Source organism: Columba livia, chromosome 26 (assembly GCF_036013475.1).
Source record: "Columba livia isolate bColLiv1 breed racing homer chromosome 26, bColLiv1.pat.W.v2, whole genome shotgun sequence".
Lineage (NCBI taxonomy): Eukaryota > Metazoa > Chordata > Aves > Columbiformes > Columbidae > Columba > Columba livia.
Genome location: NC_088627.1, coordinates 163681 through 191365, shown reverse-complemented (window position 1 = coordinate 191365; position 27685 = coordinate 163681). Strand labels below are relative to the sequence as shown.

General features: G+C 54.4%; 2 protein-coding genes across 38 annotated transcripts in view; one reads left to right on the top strand and one right to left on the bottom strand.

Moving 5' to 3' along the window:
- MECR (mitochondrial trans-2-enoyl-CoA reductase) overlaps nucleotides 1-27685 on the top strand; it is a 182136-nt gene that overhangs the window by 128066 nt on the left and 26385 nt on the right. The window lies entirely within an intron of this gene.
- The window catches only part of EPB41 (erythrocyte membrane protein band 4.1), a 77003-nt gene that overhangs the window by 48746 nt on the left and 572 nt on the right, over nucleotides 1-27685 (bottom strand). For 24 of the 35 annotated variants that reach the window (XM_065041261.1, XM_065041263.1, XM_065041266.1 and 21 more), the window contains exon 1: nucleotides 10792-10976. The exons of 1 other annotated variant lie outside the window; for it this stretch is intronic. The gene's annotated coding sequence lies outside the window, so the exon portion shown is untranslated. Of the gene's footprint in view, nucleotides 1-10791; nucleotides 10977-19613; nucleotides 19748-27685 lie in introns of those variants that run through there. 10 more of the 35 variants (XM_065041286.1, XM_065041287.1, XM_065041298.1 and 7 more) reach the window with 3 other exon arrangements.

Sequence of the window (27685 nt, the reverse complement as noted above, 5' to 3'; positions counted from 1 at the left end):
GGCGCGGCCCATTCCCCCGCCCAGCTGTCGGGAATCCCTTTGATCCCCCGGGACACCGAATACCCAGTGAGCACTTTATTACCAAAATAACCGCGCCAACAGCCCCGCTGCCCGCGGAGCCGTCACTGCCCCACTCCGTGGGTGCCTGTGCTCGCTCTTGTCTTGAACCATTACGTCGGACTCCCATCCTCACGCACTAATAGCTCGCTGGGACATGGCAGCTGAGCTCCGACGTGCAGCCTGTCCTATCGGCCACAGCAAACAGGAACCAGAATATTAAATATCTTCTTGATTTAAAAAAACGGGAAGGAAGATAGCATGATACTGTGAGCTTTTTCCACTGCTGGAGACCCAAGCGAGCAGCGTCGCTGGTCCCCACGGCACCTTCTGCTCCGCTGCTGCACCAGCCCTCCTGCTCACAGTCATCGCCAACGTTTGCACGGAGGAAACGCGCACAAATGTTGCTTTCTTCAAACTACAGAGAGGAAAAGGAAGCTGCGCTTGCCCTCAGCACCTGCGGGGAGGGGGACAGAAACACGCCTTGCCACCACATTACAAGGGCTGCCTTCCTCTCTGCGCTCGATGGGTTGGCACGGGAGGGTGAGCCGCACGCAGGGTTTGATTTCGCTCGACAAACACCAGTCCCGCGTTTGAGCGGTTCTCAAGAGCTACGTTCCACTTCCCTGACCCCACCTTTGCCATCCGGCACCGATACGCGCTGGGCACCGTCCCGCTGAGAAGACAACAGCAAACAGCTCACGACTTGCTAAATATTGCAATATTTTTTAAAAAGAGCCTTGCAAGATGGAGTATTTCCTTTAGTAGGGATAAAGCGGATGCAGAAAACAGAAAGCAGGTGGTTTAAATATCTCCCTGTTAAAATAAATCACAGCTGAGGTTAATGGCGCTTTCTGGATAAGCCACTGGTCTTGTGCACACAATTTAGCATCCTACTGATACTTAATTAACAAGTTAGTTCTCAGAATAACCCTTACTCTATTCAAAGTGTGAGCATTCGTGACACCCGACAATACAAAAGCGGTATGAATAACTGCATCTTTTTTGGAGAAGCTTTGCTTATTTTTCCGTTTTTCACGTTTAACCCCAGGCGCGCGACTGGCCCGCGCACAGCCGCAGCCCCGCGGGCCCCGCGCTGCCGCACCCGCTGCCAGCTCCGCAGGCCCGGCGCTCAGCGAGCACCAAAACCACCAGAAAATTAGGAATAAACCTCATTATCCTCAGTATTTTGGACTCAAAACCCACTGGTCTTGTCTGGCACCCAGTTTTGAGGACTGAATGGGGAGCATCACCTACAATTATGCTGCAAAAGGGCTGTGAGCCGCGATACCAGACAAGCGAACTGCTGACGGCAGGAGCCACACAACAGTACTGCTGAAACCCGCATTCATGCAGCACGAGCGAATAAATGACACGCAAATCCTCTTTTCTGCAAGCTCTGCCGGTATCATTGTTCGAGCTAAAACCACCATGAGAAGACCCTTCAAATGAGACCGGGTGAAAGAGCGCAGAGAGCAAAAAGCGCCAGTGAGCTCACCCAGGCTCCCGAAGCCAAACCGGTGCTTTGCTCCTCCAATAAATACATTATCACACCGCCTCCTTTGCGCTTCCTTCAGGCTCTGCTTATACATACACACGCTGAAGGTAAATGGTCGCCTGTTCCTCCGTAAGACAAAAATACTGAATGCGCCAACAAGGTCTGGCCAGGATTCAGCTCCATGACACCTTCTCACCGGTGTCATCTGTTAGCAGGGCAGTACGGACAATGAGAGCAAAGCCACACCAGCTCCAGAATGCAGGCTGGTTCTAGCAGCCCTCCCGGTGACAAGGAGGATGGAGTAAAGAGCAAACGCAGAAACAAACGCAGCGGGCTGGTCTCCCATTGAGGACATTGGTGCACACGGAGCAGCCTGAGCACGCTGCAGCTCCACAAACTAAACAAGCTGCAGAAACTGTTTAGAAAGTGAATTACAACTCCACATCCTATTCGTAAGTGAGAGAGACGCTTAAAAAGTGTCTGCCTCACCAGGTGGCGTCCCCTCTTCCGCAGACGCGGAGGACAGGAGCCCGTCCCTGGCCCGTGTCTGCACGTTTCGGTTTTGTCGGGTCGCTCTGAGTCGTGCTCACATTCGGCACCGACGTCGCTCGCGCCATTGCCACGTGGATTTGCCATTTCCCAGGCATTTTACCCGCTGACATTCCAACTGCAAGCCTGCGTGTTTTATTTAACCGTGCTCCTGCTCTTCAGCTACCATCCAATTACTGCTCTCAATTACCCGGTGCTCAAGAGCCGACATTAATTACAGAGTTCCCCGCGCACGAGGATGCCGCCGCTCGCACGGGGCTGCAGGCATTGCTTCAACCCTGCCGGCTCTCTCCTGGGGAAAAACAGAGTTTCCCGCTCTCAGTGGCACATTAACTGAGCAAAAAGAGCAGGTTTGCTGAAATAGGGGATGAGCAAAAAGTCACCGTGGCCTCGGTGCCCAGATCTCAGCAGCCCCCGGGTGCCCTGTGCATCCACACCCCGAAAGGGCTGTTTTCTGCTTTGGAACACAAAAAATCACACAGCAGCAGCTCAGGACCAGGGACGTTAACCTGGAAACCTCTGGGATGTGGGACACACGTCACCATCAGCAGCCAGCGCCGTATTAATTCATGTGAGTTGCAAGTGCCTTTGGCAAAACAGATGCAAAGCCCAGGCTCCCCAGACTATGTGGAAAACACCCAAAAACTATCTCCCTCCAAGCAGGGGTCGCTTTAAACCACGAACCGAGCCTGTTCAGGTGCCAGCACCGGCCCTGGGAGGCAAGACCCAAACCAACTCCCTTTTGGAGCACAGCACGAACGACCCTGTGCAGCTCGTGAGCCCTCCCCAGAGGCACCAGCGTCCCCGGGCTGGCCAGAGAAGCCATTCTGCACCTCGCATTGCTCAGATTTAACAGCCCCCTGGCCCAAGACGCCCCTCTGCCCCGCTCTGAGAAACACCCCATCAGCTTCGGCCTCCGCTCCTCCGCCTTTTTACAGGCAGACACCTATTGCGCAAAGGACCGATGCGGTGCCACTTGTGTGAAACGGCCACGCGCCAGAAGGAAATACTGCTTTACCACAATCATGTACCATTTTTAAATTGAATATTAGATTCTTTTCTAAACGTGTTTCCCTTTGTGTGGTGCAGTGCACTTCCAAATGTTTCAGGAGCAGCGCTGCAAAACTTATTGCTGGCAGCAGGAGGGAAGGTCAGCGCTCAACCTGCTCTACACGCAAGTGGAAACACAGAAAGGTAACAGTGGGGCCAACCACGTCTCAAACATTTTCTCAGGGAACGTTTCTGCTGAAGTGGATCAGGATCTTCAACACAGGGGAAAAAATAAGCAAACCCTTGATGTACACAGGAAAAACACACCCATGAACTTCACTCCACATCCTCTCCACTCCCAGCTACGCTATGATAAAGTTTAATAGAACAGGTGTTCCTAGTTTTAAAACAAGAGATCTCCACCTAGCCCAAGATGTTTTTCTAGCGGTAAAGCCAAAGGGTGACAGAAGTTACAATCAGTTGAATGTTAGTTTCAGTATAACTAATCGCCACTTGCTGTTTTGCCAGAGTCAGAAGTTTCGGAAGGTTAAACTGTTTCCAAAAAGAGCACAAGTTTTTCAGTTGATTTTACTTAATGCATCAGAAGGGCGCAGTTCTCGTTTCCTTCCAGTCCCGGTTTGGATGTAAAAGGCGCAGGCGGGAGCCGATGCAGAGCCGAGCTGGGGGCCTGCTGCGCCTGTTCCTGCTGCCTGAGCAATTTACAACTGTTGGCGATGAGAAAGCACAAGAAGTAGTTAATGTGCAACCACTTCCACCAGCAGCATCAGCCCGGCAAACAACAGCCTACCCTGCAATCAGGGCTGCACCTCTCCAAGCCAACAATTGGCTCCGTGCAAACCTTAACGACCTCCCGAACCTGCGCGTGATCAACAATGTCCCTGTCCCTGATCAACAACGTCCCTGCCCGCGATCAACGTCCCTGCCCGTGATCATGGTCAACGTCCCTGCCCGTGATCAACAACGTCCCTGCCCGTGATCAACAACGTCCCTGCCCGTGATCAACGCCCCTGCCCCGTCTCTGCCGCTCACTTCACCCATGTTTGCAGTTCATCTGATCTCTGGCAGCGATGCAGCTGCAAATCTACCTCAAAAAAAGGAGGGAAAAAAAGGTTTGCATCACTAGATCACTTGGCGTTTTGCAACTAGCACGGCATAGATCAAACCCAAGCTGGACAGCCCAACAGTATAATATACCGGGAATACTCATGCTGCAGAGTCCGGTTCAGTTACAGGAAGAAATAAAGCTGCAAGAAAAGCAGTGAAATACCCAATTCCCCTGTACTTGCAAGCCTCCTTGCTTTCCTGAAGCCATCTCTCACGTCCACCATCTGGTCCCGTTCCTGCCTCGGGAGGCACAGAGGCATGTAACACTAACAGGTCCAGCTTCCCCGAGCTCTCCCGCCCTGTTCATCATGCGCTGGGAGCTCTCTTTTTTTTCATAAACCACATCTCGCCGCCTGTCATCGTCGGGTCAGCTGAAGAGCGTCCACCATCACTTCCAAACAAGCCAAGGGCAGCAGCTGCAGAACACGGAGCCAGCAATGCTGCCCACGCGGTTTCGCACCAAGATGTGAGGAGCTGGGCGCCGGCCGGCGGGGACGGACCCGAGCACCAGGATGCACCCGAAAAGAAGAATACTCTTTGCTGCCTGGACGCTATTTAAAATGACTTTTTACATTAACTGTAAGTAGGGCTTATTTTTGGAGTTGGGCTTATATTTTGAGCATCCTCAGAAATACTGAAAAATCATGCTAGGGCTTATTTTCGGGGCAGCTCTTATTTTCGGGAAAACAGGGTACAAGCCGCCTGGGAACACACTCTCTGCCTTCTGCCTGTGCCAGGGCACGGTTACATTGTCAATGGCCTTTTCACTGCCCCCATACACTTAAACACACGTAGGAGAAATGGAGATGTCGGTCAGGCTGAATTTCTTTTGACGTCGCACGAAGAACGACGCCCCATGCGACTTTCAACACACAGTTCCCGTCTCCGCACGTCCACCACTGCCAAGCCAACAGTCATAAAAACGGGCTCCTAAGGCAGAAAACTTTGGCCTAATGCTAGATTTTTAGACTTTTTCCACACAAAATGAACTGCTGTGTTGGCATTTGTATGAAGAGGAGGACTCCGGCTCTTCTCCCCCACCCGCCCGAGAGGCCACATCCCTCTGAGGTCCCACAGCTCGTGACTCTGTGCACGTTGAGATGACACCACTGGAATTCGTGTGTTTGCAAGCAGGGCTAGAAAACCACGTGCATGCAGAATGCGGTATTTGAAGGCAAACTTGCAGTTTCTGACTGGGGATTCAAGGGTTTTTCGTTTCCGTTAGACTGCACAATGCCGCCCTGAGCTGCCTCTGAAAACGTGTGTCTTCCCGTACAGCCTCAGCCAATTCCGCCTTTTTCTTAAGAGGAGAAACGAGGGATATTTGGTTGTAGGACCCTCTTCTCACTTGTTTCAGCAACTAGAAGGCAGCAAGGCCGGGCTGCAGGAGAAACAACTTCAAACTACGGCAGCTGAAGCTGGACCGGGAAGATTTCTGCCCTCCCATGAACCAGCCCCTGCCCGGTGACAAACGACTCCCTAAGCTCCCCAGGAACGGTCCCCAGCTGCGTGATTCTCATTTCCCGAGCGCCTGGCTCGGGGCACCGCGGGCAGCCCACGGCAGCACGGACCAGCGCTTGAACATGGAACGCTGCACCGTGCTTCACATCCAAGGGATAAAACCAAACCACCCGTCCAGGTTTACACCATTACCTTTCCCAAAGCACCCAGCCCCGTCTCACAAGCGCATTGCAAAGACCAGCTCCCGCTTTTGATGCATCTGCGCTCTGGCACCGCAGATGAGCCCAGGCGGGAATTATTAACCCCGTCTTCAGAGTGGAGTTTGAATAGCGGGAAATAAATACAGCCCAGGGCCCCCAGCACAATGGGGCAGGACTGTTCCCACTTAGCGGGGTGGTTTTTTCTTGTATTTAGCAATATGCAAGCCCTGGGGCTGGAAAGCCCGTGTGCGATCACGCACCGAGACCCGGCTGGGCTGCGCTGGCACAGAAACGCGGAGCAGCCGCCGCGGGGACCGGCCGCACGCGCCATCTTCTGCCGCCCAGTGCTCTACAGGGCTGTGCGAGCGGCTTAGTTATTTATTTGACTAAAAGCTTTTAATTATCTCTCTCACACACGCGCATTACGCGGGGCGGGGAAGGGAGGGGGATAATCAGCCTGCAACCGGCCAGCGCCACGGAGCGATCGCGCCTCCAGAAACGCGCGGCAGGAGCAGAGTCGCTCCCCGGAGCTGCTCCTCTGCCTCCGTGTGCCGGGCTCTGCGCCACGAGCAGAGACACGCAAGCACCCGTTCCCCCAAAAGCACCAGAGTGCGAGTGCTGCGCGACTTAATGAATTATAAATGACAGAGCCTGCTCTGGGCGTCTGCAGGGAGCACAGCAGCTGCGGCGGGCTGGCAGGGGAACTCCTCTAAAGAGCCCGGATCAGAAAAGCAGTGGGGGCTGGAGGAGGGCGCCCTGGGAGAGGACGAGTGCTGGAGACACTCCAAGACCAAATAACTTTCCTCACTGTGGAACTGCTTTGTTTAAATATATATATATATATATATTATTCCGTCCACACAGATGAACTAAAAGTATTTGCTTTTAATACATACCGTTAGCGTCATTACACAAGCAAAAATTCACATAAACAGAAAACAAGCGTAAACAACCGACTGAACGTAAAGAAACTGATAATATTAATCTGGATTAAGTACAAGCCATGAACATTCCTACCTAATCCATCCGACGGACAAAGATAAATCCCCGCTATGCCACGTCCTCCCCTTCTCTGCAACTTAAAGAACCACAGCGCTGATCAAAACAGCCTAGAAGGTGAAATCTTTATGCAGAGCCACCTGCTTAATCTACACAAGATTACAGCATAAGCCAAGCACCAAGAAAGCAGAACAATCATTGCGAAAGCTCCCCAAGCGCAGAGCACCATTTCCACTCGAGACGCAAAGCTTCTCATCGGGCCTCCCCGGAGGACGCGCAGCAGCGAACACAGCTCCGGCCCGAACAACCTGAGCTTCTGCCATCTCTTAACGCTCCAGAAAAGGTGCATGGCGGTCAAATGCGGTTGGGAAGAAGCAGGTCCGCAGTGCAGTTTAAAAACAGAAAGTTAAGGTTTATAAAAGGAAAAGATTTGCATCCCTCAGGCTCCTGCAGGCCCCGCAGAGGCTACCTTATGAAAGCAACACCTCTGATTCACCGCTGCTCCCTACCAGGGGGGTAAAAGCAGCTTCGGCAAGCAGAGCGAGTCCGGACAAAGCCGGTGGAGCACCGGAACACAGCCCCCGGCAGACACACCCCCCACGCTGCTCTGCTCCCATCTCTCTGTTCCAGGAGAACCCCTGGCCCCGACATGTGGGAAGGGCCCAGAGATTGTTCTGTGATCCACAGCATCCCTGTGACCCTCAGCACCTCTGGGCTGCACCAGCTCCTTGGGCTTCTTCCAAAACCCAGATGATGTGTGGCAGTAAACTGCTGGAGCAGAACCCGCTCTGCAGCAGGACGGGTAGTGTCGTGGTGCCCCCAAAGGAAGAGGCTCATCGAACGTCCCTCGTTAGAGAACACATTGAGGAAAAGGTGTTTGATGAGGAACTCCTGGCCAGGTGCTGTGGACACACATCCAACACCTCCACGAACCTCGAGGACAAAGAGCTGGGAACTCTGACACCAGAACCCCCAGACGCCTTTGAGACTCTACACAACTTCTGGTGAAAATCCAGCAACCTGGGAAATGCAGATGCCTGCCGTCAGCAGCACTTCTGTACGTCCAATTCTATTCCAGCACGCTACGTACCACATTCCCAACATCATCATCCACCCATCAACATATCAAAGCGCGCGGAGCATCCCAACATCCTGTGGCTGGAAGCCTCCCAGCCACCCCGGCACGGCAACGCTTTGATCGCTAATGAATGAATTTGCAAACGCGGTTGCTCGCTAGAGAAGCAACACAGCTACCAGCCTACCTCCCATCAATCCAAGTATTCTGCTCAACAAGCAGTAAATGGGGCATCGGGATAGATATGTTCGACCACTTCCGAAAATCAAATGCTGCCAAGTGAAAATATCGTGGCCGCTCAAGCGGAGCACGCAGGCAGTTGGCAGCGCGTTACTGGAGACAGCAGCTCTAGATTTGCAGTGTAATTGTCTATAGGCATTTTCAGGCTTTGGGAACATACGGTGTGTTGGAACGGGCTGGGAAGTGACCGTCATCCCCTCGCCCGGGTCAGGAGCGGCCGAGAATCCGCTGCCTTCCCATCGAGTGCTTTGCTGCTGATAAAAATTTAGTTTAAATTGCAACTGCGAGATCAGCTGAAAACACAGGTAATTCCTGTTGTTCTAATCAAAACTGACACAGGGAATAATTAATGCATTTACGTTAGGAAACAAACCATCATTCTCTCAGTTTCATAAGGCTCTAATTGAGTTTTAAATGTAAGGAGCGCTATGTTTATCCTGATGTTTACCTCCTGCAGCAGATTATGTTTGTCCACGGGAATCCTAGAAAATCCTCACCTTCTTTATTAAGGCCATGCCAACAGAGATACGCAAAGCACCCTGCTGTCTTTTATATCACGTAAAACGCTCAAAATTGTCCTGGAAACGTAACCGAAGATGCCGGAGGTTGGCACCACGATGTACAAAAATAAATATCAAGTGCACTTGCAGCACTAACACCCGACACGCGCCGCGAGTGGGACATCCCGTTAACAACCACAACGACCCAGGAAAACCTGCAAGGAATTCAGAATTATAATCGTGCCAGGCATTACAAAAGAAACTAATACTACTGTACCGCCACAGAACAGCCTTCCCAGGCTCCTGCGAGCCAGCTAATCGTGAAAGGAATTGTACTCCCCAGCGACGGACAGACAGCAGCCCCCCCGCGCCTCCCCTCCACGCACAGCCGTGTTCTCCTCCCCCGAGACCTCACCAGTAACTCAATTGTGAAATAAGAACCAACTAATTAGAGGGACCGTCCCTCCAGATCCATCTAACTCGGGCAAACATAACCTAGCGTGTTTGGAAAGCCTTAAAATCCTAAATATGAAGAGCAAGGTAAGTCTCAAACCGGTTTTGTGCTGTTGTTCAGAAACAGGACTTTGCTTCTCTGTATTTTTAACAGCATCTTATTTAAATTACACCACAAAGAACAGAATTATAACTGAACTGTAATGCCCAGCACAACACCTGCCCCAGAATTCAGACAGTTTCCGATAAATTTTCTCTTGGCAGCGGGACGAGCAATTCTCAAATGAACATTTACGTGCCCACAGCCGGGGGGGCTGCCAGCCCCTGCCCAAAACCAGCCCCCAAAACCACACAGACCCCCCTCGGCACACGAAGGGGGAGCAAGTTCTTTTTCCCCCAGAAACATTAAAGCAACGCTTGCAGACGCGGCACTCACAGATGCGATCAAGGTGAAAATGTAACTCATTCCGGGCCCCTTGGAATCATTTTCGTTGTAAACATTGCCTTGCTGGAGATAAAAAAATAAAAATACGCCTTGGTGGCAAATCCTGAGAGCCGAAGAGCGCTGCGTCCCAGCGGGCGAGGCGCTCCCCTGAGCTGGAGCTCAGAGGGAAGCGGGACGCACGGCCGGCGCTGGACCACGGCACCCACCTCCGTCCCAGGGGCGGGCGCGCGGGGCAGCTGGCGGCGCCCGGAGCTCTTCCCCGCCATGTCTCCTTCCTCCTCCTCCTGCACAACCGACTCCGCGCAGAGCTGGAGACCCCGGCTGGGCCACCAGCCACCCCGGGGACCCGCAGTCCCAGCAAGGAGGGGACAGTGGGTGCCAGCTGCCCTGTGCTGTGTCCCCCAACCCGCTTTCCCCCCACTATTTCTCGTATCCTGCAGAACCTGTCTCTGGCTGAGCCTCAGCCTTTTGCCTTCCTTCTCCGTGACACACGCACCCCACAGAGAGCGGGCACACGGTGCTGTGCATGCACGGATACACCATATGCACGCACCCTGCATGCACAGACACGTTGTGAACACGCACTGTGCAAACGCACAGGCACTGTGCACACATACACAGGCTGCGCACGCTCGCAAAGACCATAGCAGACACACGGGATGCACCCCGGATACACCACACACACACACACACACACACACACACGGTGCCTGTGCAGGCGCTGTGCATGTGCAGACTGTGTGTGCACACTCACACCCCGCACACACGCATCCTTTACACGCAGGGTGCACAGACCGTGTACGCACGAACACTAAGAACCGCCTTGCACACAGACCACGCACACATGAACACACGCAGCGTATGCACACGCAGATGCACGCGTGGTTTATGTGCAGTGTGTCTGTGCACACACACGCAGGCACACCGTGCAGAGACCCTGCACACGCACACCGGGCATGAAAAGACATACATACACATACCGCACATGCCCAGACAGCACAAGGACACCGGGCACGCACCGATACGCCGTTTGCACACACACGCAACCCCCACACCCCGCGTGCACCGATACACGCGCACACACCGTGCAAAGACCGTGCGTGCACCGATAACGCCGTGCGCACGGACCGCGGGGTGCGCGCACACACACGCGGGGTGCACATCACGGGGTGCACATCCGCGCTCCCGCGCGCACTTACCCGGCCGCCCACCGCGCGCGCGCGGCGCCCGTCGCCCTCACGCTGGGCCGCGCAAAGGCCCCGGTGCGGCACGCCGGGGCCGTTCCGTGCCGTTCCGCACCGAGCCCGTTCGGCTCCGCGCCGCACCGAGCCCGCGCCGCCCGGCCGCCGCTGCTCGCCCCACCGCTCTGCGCCCCGCACCGCGCACCCCCGCCCCTACCCACAACAGTGTAGTAAGTTCCCATTGGCCGAGAGCGAGGGGCGGGGCGCTGGCGCCGCCTCGCTATTGGCGGAGAGGAAACCGCGGCTGGCGGGGAAGGTGGGGGAAGCGGGAGCGCGCGCCCCCTCATGGCTTCCCCTTTTCTCCCTCCCCAGGGCCGCCCTGCGGGACCGCGGCCCTGCCCGGCGCGGCCGCCTCCCTCAGCCCGGCACACAAGCAGCCCCGCGCTCGGGAAGGGGAGGCCGGACTGCCGGGATTACCCGCGGCCCGGCGCTAAAGCGATGGCGGTGGTGGAGCAATGGAAGGGGCCGCGATCATTTGTCGCCGCCCGGCCCCGGTGCGGAAGGCGCAGGCAGGGCCCTGCCCACCGGGAGCGCCGAGCGGCTCCCGCCTCCGGCATGACCCACATTTTCAACACAGTTCGCCGTCTCCCAGAGAAAGTTGTGGCCCAGCTCGGAAGGGAGGACCCGGGGAGGGGGAGGCTGGGATTTCCTTTATTTTTTTAAAACATAAAGCCATTGGGAACCGAACAGGTATCGGCTCAATCGCTGGCGAGCCTGTAAAGCCACAGTTGAGATGGCACCTTGATTGGGATTCACTCTCATGCTGAAGCCCTCACTAGTACCAGCCTAGCGAGGACCACTCTCACTAAGGATGCTTCTGCTGAATGGGAACCAGACCAACCCAGCTTTCCTGAAAAACAACCCAAAACCTGCGTCTCAGAGCTATTTACCTCTTTTCCTCTGTGCCTACAACACTTGGCTCTGCCAAACGTGCAAAACAGGGCAGGTTCCCCCTTGTCTTGTGTTGACACCACTTGCAAAGGGGAGGGAAGAGAGGTGTTTTTGCCTTAAATCTGGAGTATCTGGTGGTTTGAGAGATCCGAGTACGTTTGATTCAAAGACAGGGAAAGGTCTGGCAGCTGGAATTTGCTGCTCCTACATCAGAGATGGGAGTAAAACGTGCCCTGAAGCTCTAACTTCACTCCCCGTGGCATTCAACTGACACGTTTTAACAGCCCGGGCCGTGGAGGGAGGAGGCTCAGGTGTGCGGTGCGGCCTGCCGCAACGGAGGGCGCTGCTCACCCACCGAGGGCTGAAAACACACGCCAGGCCAAAGGCTTTCAGGAGGAAACCACCGAGCAAAGACACCCCAGTTCTTGGATGCGAGGGGTTGGCAACAGCTTCTTGCAATTAAGAATAAACAAGCAAACAGAACCACGCTTCATCATAACACGCACACACGCTGACTGACAGCAAATTGCAGCTTATATGGAGACCACAGCAACGAAAACTTCACATCAAGATGGTGATTTAGCACCACGCAGCACGTCATCCGCTGTGCCCAGATCCCCAGATGATCCCCGACTCCATCTGCCAGCATCTGAGCGCAGGCAGCGGCAGCTCCTGCATTTCGAGCCGTTATTTCCCAAGCGAAGCGTTTATCCACAGGGAGCACCCAGGCAAGCTGCCGCACGCGCCGCGCACGAGCGCGAAGCCGCTGCTACCTCTCAGACCCCAAATAAATGGAGGAGGAAACGTCAGAGCAGGAGTAACCAGACGTGAAAAGAGGCACACGGCCTGTGCTATAGGAGCACCTTGAAAATGGTTGTTCTGGGGCTAGGGGATTTGAACAGAGGCCAAAGCAATCCCTTTGTAGGGAGCAGAAAAGAAAAGAAAAAGAGTGGGAGGAAATAAAGAAAGAAAAAGGGGAAAGGAAAAAAAGGAAAAAAATAGAACACTTTTATGCATGTGGAAATACCACCAGCAACATCACACTTCTGCTGAAAAAACCACTGGCTTAACTTCTAACCTTTTCCTTCCTACGCAGCCGCAAACTGACCTCTGCAGTCCCATAGGAAGCCATGGAAATTTCTTAAATTCTTCACCACAAGAACGGTTTGCCCTGTGCCAAGCCCAGATTGCAAATATTTAAAGAACTCCCCAGTTATAGCTGGTTTAAGTCGCTTTATAGGAGTCAATTAGAGACTGAGAATTATTTCAATAAGTCAGGATTTCTTGGTATTCGGCTGCTGGATATAGGAATAAGGAGAGGAATTATATTCATGTGAGGCATGTGTTCGCGGACTCCAAGGCAGAGGTTGCTCCTTGCAACCTGAAAGACGACCCGGTGAGCGCTCAGATCCCCACGAACTCGGTCTGCGGAAATCAACTGGGTCACAACGGCGAACGCTGCCCAGCCCCACCCTGCGCCTCGGAAGTACACGCTCTGGAACGCATCTCAAGATTAGATGAAATCCAGCTCAAGTAAACTCTTCATTTAAAAAATAATAGTAATAATCCTTTGTGAGGGGATCCAGCGCTCTGCAGGGCAGGTCCCTGGTGCGTGGTTTGTAAAATGGGGCTCCCAGTTCACCCCAGTGCCGGCAGACACGGCGCCTCGAGCGTTACTGGCACAAATAATGAACAGCACAGAGCTCTCCTCACCCCGAGGAGCTTCTCTACGCGAGAATTCCCAATCCAAACAAAGGAATCGTGCGTTGCACTGGTACCGGTGCTCCCTCCCCCAAAACAAGCAGGGCTTAAGGTGAAGAGAAATACTCAGCATTACACCGAGTTCTAGGAAAAAAAAGAAATTAAGCGGGTCGAGGGAATAATTCATCCACTGTGGCTCTACATAAGCTGCCTGTGGCTGCATTACGTGTGTGTTTGTACACACAACAATGGGCAAATTCAGTTTACGTGCCACATTCACACATTTTGCTAACGAGCGACAGCCTCCGGAGCAGCAGCAGCCATTTCACAGAGCAAACGAGGCGGGAGGGGAGCAGGTGGCCCCGTTTTGCCAGCTGCTGGCCCCCCGCCCTTGGCTCTTCTGCCGAGATTTACTGTCACCATCGGTCGCGCTGCTTTGGCTGGGAGCAGAGGAAATCTCCCTTCGACCTCACAGGTTTCGTTTTACAGCAAAATGTTGATCTGTAACAGAGGTATTTCAGGTAAATGATTTACCTAGAAGGAAGGCGTGCTTCGGCTGACACTGTTTCTCCAGTGCTCGATTTAGCAGACAAAGTGACAGGTACAGCCAGAAAAAGCACCAGAAAAAGCACCAGAAAAAGCCTCTGATGGGCCAAACTACAGATTCAATAAATTTTCACAAATTAGAACATGCCGCAGCACTTTGCTGCGACACGTATGTGCGCACTGAAGGCAGCCTAGGACATCCACACTCACCTGGCTCTGTGTCAAGTATTTAAGCAAAGATTAGGTCTAGTCCAGTCCACTGTAGCACTGTCCAAAACCAACAATCAATTCACTGTTGAGCAAGTTATCAAAGGGCTAAGCAACACTCTCCCTAGCTAAAGAGACTGATCTTGCTGTTGTAACCCCACTCGGCATCACAGCAGTTACTCTCGAGTTTTGCCAAATGCAAACAGCTTCTCCAATCCTCTTCTGTGCAGTTTCCTACTGGAGAGTCTTCCTTTGTTGGGTGGTTGAACAGCAGGAATTGTGCCCTTTAAGGACCACTGTGGCCAAACTAAGGCAGAACGTTCCTGCTTGTGGGCAGACGAATCTGGTTTTTGAGCTGCTACACCCTGTTGGTGCTGGGCTGGCTCATGGGATGCGTTTTGGGAGACAGGAAAGGCACAAGGGATGGCTGGGCAAATAAGCCAGGATACCTAGGAATTCCCATCCCACCCAGAATCTTGTTAATTTATGGAAAAAGCTCTCGCTGTGGGTTTCATCGGTTTGAATGAAGTTCATGTTCACTTGAGCAGTGTCACGGCAGACCAGCTCCAAGAAGAAAGAGGAATAAAACAGAGGAGGAGCACCAGCTCTCTGCAGGCTGCACGCCCTGCGAAGTCAGCTTCGAGACAGCGTGTAAATCACATTTCTGACAAGATGCGCCACTGAGAGATTAGAGGAGGTCAGCGTCAGATTGCAGGATCGAGTTTTCATATGATGAATGTTTCTACAGCAAGAGAGAAATACTTTTTCCCTTAAGTATGGGTAGGAAGTATTAAACGTATGAGTGGCCGCACTCAAAGGATCTAGAAAGTGCTTCAGAAAGCCTGGAGAATAGGTTACAGGTGATGTTCAGGAAAAAGGCAGAATCAGCACGGCATGAGCCTGAGCTCCAGAAACAGCCCAAAATATGGACCAAACTGTGGAAAAAGCCGTCACAAGAGATACCCAGCAGATTGCCAGCTTCCTCTCGTTTCCAGCACTCACCCATTTTTCACTCCTTAGCAGTCCTAGTGAAAACAAGACAGGACTGAAAACAGAGGAGCACGCTCACACGGCGCTCGGCCCCCTGCCCTCGTTAAGGAACTCCAGAAGACGCTGCTGGAATCCTCCATGCTCGGGCAGCAGCAGGAGGATCCGGCCCTTGTGCCGCCCTCCCAAACCAAACCCGGGCAGCGGGGCCAGGGACACAGCCGTCGCTGCAGCGGGGCCAGGGACACAGCCGTCGCTGCAGCGGGGGACAAGCGCAGCTACGCAGCCTTTGCCAAAATGAACCCCACAATAACAGACAGTGCCACCTGGGGACCCGCACTAAGGTGCGGAGGCAGAAGAGCCGTGCACTGAACAAAGGATGTCGGTGGCTGATTTACTCCTTGCAGCAATGAGAAGCCAACGTGCAGCGAGGAGAGGCTCTGGCCTTTTTAAACTACACCAAGTAGGTGTACTTTGCGCTGTAGCTCCTCCACACCAGTCAGGCGAAGCTCTCACCAAAGGATCCTCAAGCACAGAACTGACTCCGTGCTGTTATGCTCCCAATCCAGCCAAAGATTATGTTCCCTTGGCCTCAAATTACTCAAAACGCAGTTTGGTTCAGGGAAGAAAAGTTTCAGGATCGGGGTTTACTTAGGACCAGTGTGGACCTGGCGGTAAGTTAGCCAGGTACTCCGGTCTGTCCTAACGTATCCCTTGTAACCCAAAGGCCTGGCAGCAAACTCATAGAATCACAGAATCATCTTGGTTGGAAGACACCCTCAAGATCATACAGTCCAACCATAACTGAACCCTGGCACTACCCCGTGTCCCTAAGAACCTTGTCTAAATGCCTTTGGAACCCCCCAGGGATGGTGACTGCAGCACTGCCCTGGGCAGCCCGTTCAAGGCCCACAGCCCTTTCCATGAAGAATTTTTTCCTAATATCCAACCTCAACCTCCCCTGACACTGGACAACAGTTCATTATTGTGAGCGAGCCCTGCAAATCTGTGAGGGACACCTGGCAAGACCTAACGTTTATTTAATTAAGACTTTGGCTATGGAAAGGAAATAAAACTTCTAAGCAGAGCCTGGGCTACCTTATTTCTTCCAGAAACCTGAGTCGAAGCTCCGCACCACCTTGTTCAGAGCTGCTTCCCTGCCCGCAGCCTCCTTGGACCTTGCAGGGTTTGTCTTAAGCTCCTAACTGGATCAGACTTATCACCCCAAGTCCTTTCTACAGATGATCCCCCAACCTGACACAGCACAGCCACACTCTGCTGAGAGAGGCATTTCTGCAGGTGCGCCACCATTAACTGCTGTAGATATCACAAATTAAAAAAAGAGACTTCTCAGCCTGGTTGGAACTGGCAGTTATGGATACCAGCTTCAAACAGATTAATATCAATAGGACAAAATCCCAGAGGAGAGCATCACGTTGCTGCCATTTTTTCTGGAGCTTCACAAAATAAGGCATTTTGAGGCTTTATTTAAGGTCCTATCTTTCTACGCTCATTTTATAAAGGACATCCAAAGCGGTTCAGATTTCTAGGCAGAATCCAAGGAAAGGAGAGGGGGGGAAATCAGGAGCTGCAGAGGAAAGCTGTGGGTAAGGATGGACAGAAATCAGGCTTCATGTGAACTGTTGCCATTGTCAGTTAATTGCCAAGAGTTGTCCTCTCTGAAAAAGGTTTGTTACTGAAAGAAATAACTGTTAGTTCAGCGTGTCCTGCAGGTCCACAGAGCTGCAGGTTGACGTGGCGCACACACTGGATCTTCTGAGCAAGAGATGCAGCACCAGCCTCGAGATGCTCACTACCGGAATCTTAGCCCTGCATTCACCACAGCCAGCATCAGAAAGAAGCTAATAATCATTAAGCTGCCATCTTTTATTTCTAATTATTTGTCTCCACAGCAGAGTTCCTGCAACCATCAAGCAAAAGGGAAGCAAAGTCTCAAAGGAGTGAATGTTTTGAAGACGGTTTGCAGCTGCCAGCGCATGAATGGCTCTCCAAGAACAGCAGCAACTGCTCCGAACTGCCCACCGAGCGGGAGGAAAGCATCGCTCTTTAGCCTGTTTTTCAATATTGGTTTTTAGGTCAACTAAAACAGCTTTTCTTATGCAACAAGAGACACAGAAAGCTCACTTGCTTTTGAGTCTTTTCGCTTTCATTTAATGAGATGGTAATTCAGAAGGCAGCGCTGCTATTTTAAACGCCACAATGAGAACTATTTCACTGCCTTACAAAGCGCTGAAGTGAAACTGCTGAGCTAAGCCAGCCCTAAAACTTGACACCGTGTCAGATTCTGGCAGTCTCTGCTGAAGGGGTGGACAAGCGAAAGAGACACCCTGGCTTCCAGGAGAGGTTCAAAGCAGAAAATCTCACTGAAAGACGGAAAAGCAGGAGACGTGATTTATTTTTCCTCTTTGAGCTACACATGAATAAGAATTAAGCGGAGACCCAAGTTCACAACACAGCTGCTGTTCAACAGCTTCGTGAAGCCAACGCCCCACAGTGACCCATGAATTATGGGATGGAAAGAAACAATTTCACGTACAGGTAAACTTTAAGATCTGGACACGTGGCTTCCAGCATCACCAGTGCCAACCAGTGCCAGACAGCCCAGCTCTGGGGGGAGTGAGGACAGGCTTTCGAGTGGGGCCTGTTGTGATAGGACAAGGGGTGATGGTTTAAACTAAGGGAGGGAGATCCAGGCTGAACATGAGGAAGGAATTGTTGCCCTGAGGGTGGTGAGAGCCTGGCCCGGGTACCCAGAGAGGTGGTGGATGAACCATCCCTGAGACACCCCAGGCCAGGCTGGACGGGGCTCTGAGCACCCTGAGCTGGTGAAGATGTCCCTGTCATGGCAGGGGGGACTGGGGGGCTGGGGAGGTCCCCTCAACTCAAACCATTCCATGATTCTATGAAATCAGGGGTTGTTCAGGTTACCGGCTTCCAGCAATGCACTCCTGACCAGAGCCCTGTCACGCAGCCATCACCAGACGGGTGATGTTCTGAGGGCCTGCTCAAGCACGAAGGAGAAAGATCCTGCTGCCCGCCACCGGCCCAGGTGCTGCTGCGCTGGCAGATGTGCCTCTCGCTAACCCCCTCCCACAGCAACGCCAGCAAGCACTTGCATTTTGCTCCAAATCCTAGCTGCCAACCTGCATTTCTTGCAGCTACACCTGCGCAGAGGAGTTTTTTTCTGCATTGAAATGCCTGCTGGGTGTTTGGTGAGGGTGAGCGCTCAGCACCTCTGATTAAGGCACCTTCTCTAGTTAACTAAAGAGCCTTCTTTTAGAGGCTTGGTAGCAAGAAAGAACAGCTCATTCAGAACAGAAGACAGCTGTTCAGCTTCCAAATACAGTGCTTTGCTTCTGTCTAAGAACAAGAGGTTTGTGCTTGGATTTGATCCACATCTCCTGCCCTCCCCTGTGAGGCATCATCTAAAAATGCCGAGTTTTAGAATAAAGCAGTTTTCTCCCAGCACCTTCCTCTGCTTTCCCTTCACACCGTACATCGGCGACTGGCAGCACATTGAGCAGAGCTGCTTTAAATACACCCAGTCCTCCCTGTTACTGGGAGAGAGGAGAGATTACTGGAATGGACAGGGAAGGGCAAAGCTCAGTGCGGAGACACTTGAACGTAAAAAACAAAAGTAAAGTAAAAACTCCTGAGGGTCCCAGAGGGAGGAACTTCAGTGCAAAGGCACCTGCACCGAGAGAACCAGCTTTCCCAAGCGGAGTTCCCGGCACCCCGAGCACACAAACCCCATTTTGACAGTTTTTAACACACGGACAGCCCCTCGCAGCCACGCTCAGGGACCGGCACCAACCCTCTGCTGGGAAACCACCAGAACCCTCCCCACAGGAGGATTTTCCCCAGTGCAAAGCAGGATCTCTGCGAACACAAGCCGGAAACATCGGTGCCTGCCGCAGTTCTCCAAGCTCCACACGTTTCCCCTTCTCTCCCGCCAGAAGGGCCTCGGGCTGCTCCGTGCCCTGCGTGTTTGTGAAGGGGAAGCCAGCCCAGCGCTGGGCTCAGGCACTCGGAGCAGCCCTTACACAACCACGGCACCAATTTACCATCAACAGCTGCCGGGGGAGCCCGGGGAGCAGCAGGGACTACTGCTTTCCATCACCAAAACCATTTTCCCTTCCTTTTGCCCACTTGCTGGCCCTCAATGTGCTTTTATTGCCCGGTCCATGCTTCGGAGCCCAAGCTCGCAAGAAAAAAACTACTGCCAGAGGCTTTACCATGTTGTAAACTTGGCCTGGAAAGTGCTGTATGAAGTGTTTTTCAATATCCAAAATCTTCACACTCACACAAGATAAATCCCATGGTTTGATAACAATCAATACTCCAGAGTTTAAGTCAGAATAAACAAGTCAGTTCATTATTTAAGTTCAGCTGTTCCCCGTCACTGATCTAATGAAGCAGGTACTTACCCAGAGATGAGTCAGCCGGGCAAACCATGCAGGCAAAGCACCAAAATTCATCACAGGGCAGCGTATAGAAGAGAAAGGAGAAGAGACGCTGATTAATAAGCAGTTCCAGCTAAGCATGAAAAACCCCTCGACCCACAAAAAGCCAAGTGCTCACATCTGTATTTCACGAGCGCCACAACAAGAGTTCACGTAAGCGAACTGGGGTGCCTGACCCTTCCCAGAACCGCAGGTGGAGCCGGACACCCACCTTGAGCCGCTTCTTAGAAACGTAAACACCGTGCGGGGGAAAAACCAAACAGCCCCAAGAAAACTTCAAGCCCACGTTACTTGGTGCTGATAACGCAGCGAGCGGTGACGCAGGCGTCCCGGGCACTGCGCGCTGGGGAAGCGGTGATCGCGGTCTGTCTGTCCGTCCAGCTCCTCCAGCTTTACATAACTTCTTGTGCAAACCTCTGCGGCGGATGGACGCAGCCCAGCACCAGCCCCAGCCCAGCCCTCTAGTGGGCTTTCAAAACTCCACAAAACACTCAGAGACTTAATTTAATTAACGCTCTGCCAGAGGCCGCTAAACCCTAATCCTCTCAACAAAAGGATCATTAACTAAATGGAGAGATTCAAAGGAGCGACTGTGTGCTCAGCTCCACGGGGGTATGCCGGGTCCCAAAATCCTGCCAGACCCTGGGACCCGGGGAGCTGCTTGACACAAGTGCACAATCAAGCACCCATGGCACATTGGGAAAGTCCAGCACAGTGTTGGGCTCCTCCACAGAGGGACACAAGCCCATACCCATCTTTTGGGATGCCCTGCAATGATGACAGCCCCAGCTGTCACCTCCAGTGAGACCGACACCCTGAGCTGCTGGACTAGGAGGGGATCCAGCTGGAGCACTGCTTGTTTGTAAGCGTTACCAGCCACTGACGTCAAGAGCCCGGCAAGCAGCTGAAGGATGGCTCTGCGTTCAAGAGGCAGCCTCGGTCCTTCAACCCAAGGCTGGGAAAACATCTCCATCCCACCCCACACAAACCAGCAGGGAAGGTTTTCCTCACTTAGGAGAGTGGAATATACATTGGCAGATGAATTTACAGCACCCAGGGTGCAGGCTGGGAAGGTATAGTCAAGGTAAAGCCTTTACAGTCAAAGTTCCCAGCCCATGAGCATCATCCTGATGGAGATGTGGGGCTGCCCTTTGCGGGTGGCTCCTGAAAAGCCACCTCCAGCTCCTGAGCCACAGAGACGACCCAGAGCACCACGGCTGCAAGGAGCACATTCACAAGACTCATTAGCATGGTGAACATGAGCAGAAGAGCTTAATTACAGGGCAGGGATGGTTCCCTCTGCGTCCGGGTGCCGAGCTGCCCCACGGGACAGACGTCGCTTGACACAGCCCGCAGGACGCTCAGCCTTCGCCTGTGCCACGTGCAGAGCCTGCGCTCAGTGGGACCCTGGTCAGGGCTCTGAGCAGCTGCAGAGCCTCAGCTCGCACCTTTGAGAACCCAGAACAGCAAAGACTTCAGGTGTTGTTTGCAAAAAACCTCCTCTGGGTCAGCAGCAGCCTGCACAGGTCTCTCTGGAGATGCTACTGCAGCCCATCCATAGGTGCTAAGGCTCACATTTTGGTTCTATTTGTGAGCACCCTGATCTCATCAGCAGCTTCTGAAGCTCAAATCCCATCTCCAGCTGTGGTGTTCACCAGGGCAGAGACCGCAGGAGCTGCTGGTGGGGCAGGCTCATACCCCAGAGGCTGCCACAACCTGGGGCAGAGCTTTTGGGGTGGCCAGGAGGTGCTTTTAGCTCCCCAGAGGGACCTCAGCCCCCCAAGGCACCAGCCAAGCCCACGGCAGCCCTTCTGTGTTTGGGTTCCCAGACGTTCCCATTTTCAGTAAGTGCCCCTGTCCTCTCCCTGTGGCCTTTCAGGATGGAGCTGACATTCACAGAGGCCTCCTGGCCTGAAGATACGGAACCACCGTTCCCAGAGCTGACAAGGCTGTCCTGCTTTGACCCAGGGCAGTTTTTGGCAGACACAGAACAAGCAGCTCTCTCCACATTCACCTCCCGCAATAAATCCAAAGAGCTCCCGCCTCCCCAGCCCAGGCAAGAACACAGATGGTCACGGAGATTAAAACATACAGAGAATTAACTGACTCATGCAAATGAGCTTCTCCATCCAGCCCAGCGCTGCCCCATGGTTTGAGGCGCAGCGCTCCGATGTGACCGTCACGGTTTGCTCAGCTCTGATAACAGCCCCTTATCGACCCGAGCAGGGAGACAGAAAGCCGACAAGTTTGCAGGCAGTTTGTAGAGGAGGGCTAGACGCAAACTGCCAGATCCAGAACCACATCCGCCTCCTGCTACAGCGGTAGCAAAGAAAATAGTGACACTAAGAGCCCTGGACAACAGCACAGACCAAGTCCGCACTCGGTAACCTGTGTTCTTCCACCAAAAGGCAGCTTGGGTGGATCAAACAGCACTGCAACGCCAGCGCGAGCCACCTGCGACCGACCACTGCTCACAGGGGACCGGCCAGCGAGGGAACGTCACACCGGCCCTGCGGCCAGTCCTGGGAGGAGCGTCCTGGCACCTGGTTGAAGCCCGGGGTTTGTCAGCACATGGGGAAGGATCCAACCATCGCATGGCGATGAGCCACCTTCTCAGAAAAGACAACCTCCAGGCTGCCTCCCAGTGAGGAACTGCACCCCAAACCCACCAGCAAGTCAGCATCACCAGTAACAGCTTTAAACCTTATTTGATTTTTACTAAAAAACGGGGAAAATGTCTAAAAGGCACAGACTCCTCCAGCTCAGGCACATCCCAGCCGCCAGTCGGTATTTTTAAGGGGTAGGTTTCAAGCTACGCGATGATACAGATGACCGCATTTGCTGTGAAAAGCCTCCCCTCCGCACCCACACGGCACCGTCCCCGTGTGCCAGCCCGCGCCAGGCTCCTGCGGCCGCGGGTTCGCCCAGGCCAATCCCGACCGAGCAGAAGAGGTTCAGCTCCACATCACAACATCGACACAGACGGAGAAAGTCACGTTCCAGCCCAAGGTGGCTCCAGGCCGGGCCGGCACCTGCCCTCCATCGTTCCCGTGCAGATGCAGGGAGGCGACTCGGCGTTTGATACAGACCCTCGATGCAGAGAAAGAGCTCCCCTCAAGTTCTGATGTGCCCACAAGTGGTGTACCCCACCTCCAAGGGTTTTTGGAGAACAGATACAGAAATGCAAGCCCTTCAATGCTGGTGCTGTTTGGCAAGTGGCTAAACCATCACTGCAATCAGGGGAGATCAACCAGGCAGGGATCAGCTCACAGAGATCACACACAGGATGATAAATGCTGTAATGCATTGGCTGCAGTAACACCCTGGCTATGATCATGCTTGAAGGCACCGGTCCACCCACGCTAAGCAGAACTCAGCAACACCACAGGGTTCTCCAGGCTGCACCCAAGCTCAGAGCTTGCCCACGTCTCCCACCCCATCGCTGAGATGTTTGCAACACCTCCGAGATGGTCTAAATACCGCTGAGGTCGGAATTTGGCCGCTCCAAAGACTCCCAGCCTCACAACCCTCGCTCAAACCCGGCTCAGGTCAAGCGTGGCCAGATGTAATTACTGACATGAAAGGAGCTGGAAAGCGCCTCTAATAAGGGAACGGATTTGTGCTGCCGGGCCAGGGCTCCTGCTCCTCTCCAAGCTGCCAAAACCTGCCTCCTATCAACCAGGCCGGGCAGAACCCCACCTCCCGCCTGCTAGCAGACCCGCCTTTCTCAGGGATGGCAGGTTTCCCAGGCACCTGCTCATGAACTGGAGCAGGGAATATTTTAACAGGACTCACTCGTTTAATCGAAGAGCGCACGCGAGGCTGTCGGGAACCACCTGGCCTCTGGGCAGCGTTTTGGGGTGCAGGCCCTGCCCTTGCTCTTCCGTTTGCTCACCCCAAAGCCTTTTGCCAACCCAAATAAAGCCTCAGTGTCCTCCTGGGTGCATTTTCCCAGCTGCCTTCAAATGCCCAAGCTGCAGGAAGGAGCAGCAGACAACTCCAGACAAGAGGTGCAGCAAAATAAGCCAACTGAGCTCCCTTCCAGCCTCTCCACCTAAAATCTACAAGCAAGAGGCAGCTTTAGAGCCTTCCCGGAGCAGCAGGTTCGGGCTCCTGCGAGGCTCAGACAACACAAAGCCATTTGGACAGTGTTCCTGTCCCTGGGAGCACAGACGGTGTCGGCCTGAGCTGCCCCCTGTGCCTGCACGCCCGATATTTCGGCATTTTCTCAGGGGGCGTCGGTAGGGGACTGGAGACAAACCATGCTAATTGGATAGACGAGGAGTGCTCTGCAGCCCTACGAAGCTGCGAGCAGCTGCTCAAAACCCCTTGTGAACCACAAAAATAGTTTAATCTAAGGAGCAGGCATGGATTAAACACCACAAATGCCCTTTTCTCTCTGAGAAGTGCATTTTTCCCCCGTTGCGGTCCCAAAACAAAAACCAAACCCGCAGATCAAACCAGGAAGTTCGGCAAACTTCAAGCACTGACAATAGCAGGAGGATTTTCCAGACCTTCGAGCGTGTTTTGCAAGTCCCGGATTACGTAAATCACTGGTGTGCCATTGTCGGGGAAGCCGCGCTGGCCGCTCGGCGCCGGAGCCAGCTGGCACCGCGCTGCCCGCACCAGCACAGCTCTTGTGCCACACCGCAAATTCCTTCCCAGGCACCTTCCACTGCAGCTATTATTGCCTTTCGTCTTACACCTAATTGTTATGTGATTAATCCTCTTCCCGGGGTTGGGTTTGATTTCCAGGCTACCATCCATTGGCGACTAAACCAGCTGCCCTGGAAGACGATTCTCCCCCGTGTCTGAGCTGCTGCCACGGCTGCGCCCAGCAAAGCGTCCCGTGGCTTAACTAATTCTTGGCTTTTCTGCCCATTGAGGTACGCCCGGGGCTGAACCAGTTATCGCTGCGCACACGTCCTCTGGGAAAACTATACAAGAGGCTGGATCATTCTGCATTCAGCACCCAGCTGGAAAATCCCTGTTGGCAGCCCCGGGGCAGGTGGGATGGGAGCCGGTGGCCCCTGGCAATAGCCTCACACGTGGTCCCGGTGCATTTGCCTAATTAAGACCTAATGAAGTGTGGAGATGTATTGTGGAGCTGGCAGGGGAGCAGATGTGCCCCCTGAAACCGGATGCTGGCGGGGGGAGCCAGCAGCCTCTGCCTCAGTGGTGAATCAGCAGGAAAAGCTCAGGCTGGGATGCTCGGCCCTTTGAATTCAACATCCCAGGGAAACAAAAATTCTCTGATCATCAGCAGCCTCTAGTGGGGAGAAGTGACTCAATGGACCTCGGGACACACAGCCCCCCGAGCCCACCCTGGCTGTCCCCAGGGACCCCGAGAGCAATGAACCGAACACCAATGGCCTCGGTGGAGCATCCGGGGTGGGAGACGGTGCAGAGGGATTGTCGCCACGCACCAGCCGCAGTCCCACACCCAGGATAAGCACGGACAACCGGCGGCAGCACCTCCTTGTGAAGCCCAACTCGGAGCCTCGCGCAAATCACTGGGTGAAGGAAAAAATAAATTAATAAGAGGGACAACCAAACCACCCAAATCCTTCCTGGGCAGTTCATTCAAAGAGAGATCTCTGGGCTGGTGTTGGGCAAGTCCATCCCGCCCGGGGAATCACACCCTGGGCAGCTCCCACACCCCCAACCCGCAGCATCCAGCGCAGCCAAGAGCCAATTCGGGCCCCGAACTTCCAGCCCCTGCAGCCCTGAGCCTCTTCCCATAGCTGGGAACACACACAAAGGTAAAACGCTGCTCAGCACCGACAAGACGACATGTGCCGTCCAGGGTCCGCAGCCCCCGTCCTCCCCAGGGAACTGCTGCAAACAGAGCTCGGAAAAAGCTTCGTTATATATTAAATCAGTGACGGAGCTTCAGAGCGCGGCTGATGCTTTGCTTACCCTCCGAGCGATCTTCGCCCAGCGGCGGCTCCGGAACGACCGCGCGGTGCAGAGCTGCGTCTGCGGGCGATTCCAGCGGCTGCCGGGCTGCGTGCCGGGAGGACAGAACCGCGCCAGGGCAGCGCCGCAGATGAGCAGGCACTTTCTCTCCTCGGCAGGGTTTCAAACCCTCTCCGGAAGGGCTGAAGCTCCCCACCAGCGCGAGGCAAAGCCAAGTGAAGGGACGGGGGACAGGCCCCCGCCACCCGCAAAACAGCTTGAGCGCAACCACGGGGAAGCAGTTTGACGCACAGGGGAACTTTTCACTGCCGCTGACTCGCCGTTACCATCGCGACACGCAGAAATGGCACGTGCCCGGCTTTGGGCTGCCGGTGCCACAAGGAGCTCAGGGAGACCCACATCTACACACACCTGAGCCTCTGAGAGCTGTACACCCGGGGGGACACACACCACTTCACGAGTTTCAGCTGCCTCCTATCGGGGACAGGCACCAGCTGCATCACGTTTAGCACGATCAGGTTGCAAGGGAAGGGTTAAGCTGAACAAGGAACCTCAGCCCCACGTCACCCCAAGCTCTGGCGCGGGTGCAAGTTACTCCCACTGATTAACCAGGTTACTTGGGCAGAAAAGATGCAGAGGGGAGTGAGTGCTCCCACCAGCTCCCTCGGATCATTAAAGCCTCAGGAAAGGAGCAGCACAGGGAGGGGGAGAGTTTTGGGGCGCACCTTCAAGAACCCACCTTGCTCCCACACCCCAGGGCAGCTCCTCTCCCGGGGGCAGCACAGACCCCCTTGCGCCATCAGCCTCCCCACCCTCACTCTGGCTCACCCGCTGCCAGGTGGTGACACAGCACAAGTGGGGTGTCAGGGGCCGTCAGAGCACCCCACACCGAACCACAGCCCCGCAGCCTCTGCGCAGCCGCCCGGCGCCAGCCCCTGCCCTTCCGAGGCAGCAGCCTTGGCAGCGACCCCACTGCAGCCCCACGGCCCCGCTACGGGCCCCCTGGATGACAGGGCACCCCGACACCCGCTCCCGCAGAGCAAATGTTGATTTTTCCCATGCAGTGTAAGTCAATCCTCGGGCGAGGAGGCGGCTGCTGGCAGCGCCCAGCCAAGGCACACCCCTCCGTTGCAACACAGCCCTAAAGATAGCCGCTGGCCCCTGCCACGCTATCCCCTGTCACCTCGGAAAGCGGCTCAGACCCCCCGAGTCCACCAGGAAGGGGGGAAGGCAGAAGCCCCCATGGCACGGACCAGAGAGCAGGTTCACCGCCCCCTCATGAGAGTGAAATCCAGGAAGGGAAGAAGTTGCAGGAACCGCGGAGGACACCGAGTCACGCCGCACGCTGCTCTGGTTGCAACATCAGCACAAAGCACCCCCGTGTAAAAGGGGATGTGGGGAGACAAATCCCCCACAGCTGCGTGGGGGGAATGGCGTGGAAAGTTGCTCGCGAGGTTTTAGTGCCGCTCGGCTGAGCGTGGCATTGATCCGCGCCGGGACAGGTATCAACGGGAGGAGGAGGCTCCCAGCTTCAGGAACCGTCTTGAGGGGGTGCAGACGGTGTCTTGGAGAGAGGGGAAAGAGCACAGCCCACCCCAAACCCTCCAGCTGTGCTGCAGCTCCGGCAGAACCCAGGGAGCACCAAACACCTCTGGGAAATCAGAGCCAGATGCCAATGCGGAAGGCACCGCTGCCCCGACCGTGGGGTGCGGGGGGGACCCTGAGCCTGCACGCACCTTTTCCCCTGCGCTGCACCAGCAGGAAACACTCCATGGGGGACCCCAACCCCAGAGCACCCCGCATCCCCCCTTCTGCCCCATTCACTTCCTGACCCCACTGCAGCTACCCCCGGTCTCTCCCATTTCTCCATAACCCCCCATCCCACCCCTGTGGGTCCCCCACACCCAGACAGACCACCCCAAAACCCCAGAACGCCCTGCAGCACCTCACATCACGCTTGACCTCTGTGGGCCCCAGCAGAGCCAGGTCACCCCACATCCAGCCTGACCCTGTGGACACCCCCCCAGCACCCCTCATAATCCCCCCACCCCATAACCAGCCTGACCCCCATGTGTCCCTAGAGCACCTCAAATCCTCCAGTATCGCTCCAGCCCACA